Source organism: Biomphalaria glabrata, chromosome 15 (genome assembly GCF_947242115.1).
Source record: "Biomphalaria glabrata chromosome 15, xgBioGlab47.1, whole genome shotgun sequence".
In the NCBI taxonomy this organism is placed as follows: Eukaryota; Metazoa; Mollusca; class Gastropoda; family Planorbidae; genus Biomphalaria; species Biomphalaria glabrata.
This window is the reverse complement of record NC_074725.1, coordinates 449,223-452,223: the sequence shown is the minus strand read 5'-3', so window position 1 is coordinate 452,223 and position 3,001 is coordinate 449,223. Positions and strand designations below refer to the sequence as shown.

Below are 3,001 nucleotides of genomic sequence, written 5' to 3'. Positions count from 1 at the left end.
TGTGCTCCCCCCTCCCTCTGTCCTGCAGCAGGTTTAGGTAGAGTGTAATGCTATTAAAAACACAACTGTAAACACAACACTTACATTAAAAAGAATTTGTGATAGATTTAGTAAAAAATAAATTATGGCTTTTAAATAGCTCTACTTTCATTCTTATAGCATGCTCAGAGCGCTTTGGTCTAATCTCAGTTGTGGACCAGTGGGGGACGGGGTGTAGGGGGTTACTAGGAGACGGCTTTTTCCGTGCTGCCTTTAGGCGCTCAGTAAACACAACTCTGCCCGAGTCGGGTGTCGAACCTCGAGCCCCCTTCATAGTCAAGCTAAGCTCAAGCGCACTTAGCCTCTCGATCTAAATTATTATTACTGTAATCGTATGTTCTTTTAACTCCCTAGTGTAATAATAGCAGTGCCACGTAAGTTTTGAGATACAGCCTGCGCCAGATATTTTTTTTTAATATAGTGGATTGTCGATTGCGCAGACTAAAGCCACTCGTCAGACTGAACAGTGGTTCAGTAGTCTGACACGGCTGTGAACAGCAAATATCTGTAGGCTTTATTTTGGAAGCGATAAGTCTTAGATATTTTGTAGATTTAGAGACACATGGTAACTGTAGTCTTTAGCCCAACCCCTCTCTCCAAGGGGCAATCAATAAGTCTCGTACCTAAGTACCCAGCCCTTACTTCTGCGTCTATAAGTAGACTACAGGCTTAAAGCGAACTAGATTCTATTAAGTTCTATTTCCGGAGTAGTTTCTGACAGCCTTTAAACTTCTGGAATCTCCTTCCGGTAAAATCACTGATCCGTGATGTTAATTTCCTTACTGCTCCACAGTGGATTATTAAACAAGTCACTGTATGATTTTTAGGTAGATCTATATTATAGACTTGGGTCTGACTTAAACTTATACCAGTCCCTGTAGCGCAGGGGATAGCGCGCTGGACTTCTAATCCAGAGGTCGCGGGTTCGAATCCCGCCAGGGATGGCTATATATTTTTATTTTATTTAAATAACACCCCAAAAGCATCTAGATCAAAACAAGATACTGGCCCCACATCGAAGGAAAACGATATTGAAGAACTCCCTGGCCTGAACAGTCACAAGCAGTTCATCTCAACCCTCCTACATTAAAATGACAATGAAAAAAAATAAATAAATAAACAGTGCCGGCCTTAGGCCACTGCAACCTATGCTTCCGTTGTGGCCCCCTCCCCGCTTTCATAGGCTTCCGAGCTAATTCTAGGTGTAAATTAATGAATTAAAAATGTATAACTTATAACACATTTACCTCTACCTCCTGATTTACAAGGAGCTCTTGGAAATCTCCTGAAATTGCAAAATATACGAAAAAGTCCTGGAAATCTTCTGAGCTTATTGAAATATTTTTTAAAATCTCACAAAAATCTCCTGAAATATAAAAAAAATTTCATTCTGGGGAGATAAACGAAAAAAAAAACAAACGGCATTATACTGTAACTGTGGCATCAAGTGAAAGAAGCTTCTCGCAACTCAAACTAATAAAGAATTAGTTGAAGTCAACTATTCTGGAAGATTTTATCTTATACATTTCAGATATTTGATCATTCTTGCTATTTAACGTGATCTATGTTGGAAATGAAGTCTGATGATATACTGTATGACTTTGTTACAAGCAAGGCTCGTAATGTTGAGTTAATTTGATAGTAATTCTGCACTTAGAAAAGAATGAATTAAATGCAAAGACGAATTCATTTTCTAATATAAAATCTTAATTTCCACTTATTATACGTATCCTTACAAAAAAACTGGGCCCGCGAAATCCGTTTCGCATAGGGCCCCGCAATGGCTATGGCCGGCACTGATAATAAATATTAAATCTATTTAATCTGCTTCTGATTAAAATGATAGTATAAGACTATAAGTCTTGTCTGCCAGCAACTTTTGTACAATCAAAGGAAATATATTTCCAAGTTTATCTAATAAAACGAATATGATTTTTTTTCAGACCTTTTTATAGATAAAAAAATTATTTATTACATTTTTTAAATTTTTATTTTTTTTTATACTTTGTTTTTGCTGTGTACATTTGTTTTAGATTAAAAGTTCTTGTACCTAGTTTACCAAAGTTACTAGCTGCACACGTTTCCATGTAAGCTGGCATAAAGCCCTAAACTATCCAATGTCATACACGGGTTCAAACTGCCAGTAAGATTTAAATTTCTCATACTGAAAAAAAAAGAAAAGAAAAAAATGAATATAAATAACAATATTAATTAGATCTCATTAATTACACTAGTGAAGTCTTTATGATCCATCTAAAAGCTTAGTCGAATACTCTTGAAACTTTAGGCCCGTGGAAGCTCCCTCTATGGGCCAGTCTGTACAAATGTCCTGTCAGGGAGAGATCTAAGCAAATGTACATTCATGTTATCAATGGCTCCGTATCCCACGATGCCTGGCAAGTCCGGAGGTCGAGCACACAGGTGGAACTCCACCATATTCCTTCTCTCTACCACATCAGCCGATCGGGTGTCCGTCATAAAACTTCCACGTGAGGAATAGAGTGTGAATAGTGACAAGGTTGTAGGGGGCTCTCTTCCATCCTCGCCAATACAATCTCCTCCTCTGACGACAGTTTCCACATGGGCGTCTCGTTGAGGCTTAGAAACATTGCCCGGACTCGCTCTGTTTATGATTCTCCCTGTGTTGCTCAAGTCTTTAATTAAAAATGTTTAACTCAACTAAATCATTTTATTTTCCTGGCTGATTCAGACAACTCGTTATGTGATCTAATGGCTATTTATAGAACACGTTCTTATGTTACTTCAGAAAGGTTAAAATTAATACAGCATTTTACATAAATCCATTTTTTTTACCTATTTTTTAGCCACTACTACTAAGGCGAAGAAATCGTCTGCTGTCGTAGATTTAGCAAGAATGTAATATGTCTTCTGTTCGATAGCTAGTTGAGTTAGTTGGGTTGCGCACCTTGTTAGACCGACTTGAACATACATTTTATAGTGA

The 3,001-nt window shown here is 37.6% G+C and overlaps 1 non-coding gene across 1 annotated transcript; it reads left to right on the top strand.

Annotated features, from left to right (window-relative positions):
• The first annotated feature begins 910 nt into the window (after nucleotides 1-910).
• On the top strand, nucleotides 911-983 carry Trnar-ucu (transfer RNA arginine (anticodon UCU)). Its single transcript has one exon. It is a non-coding gene; the product is annotated as a tRNA-Arg (tRNA).
• The last annotated feature ends 2,018 nt before the right edge of the window (nucleotides 984-3,001 follow it).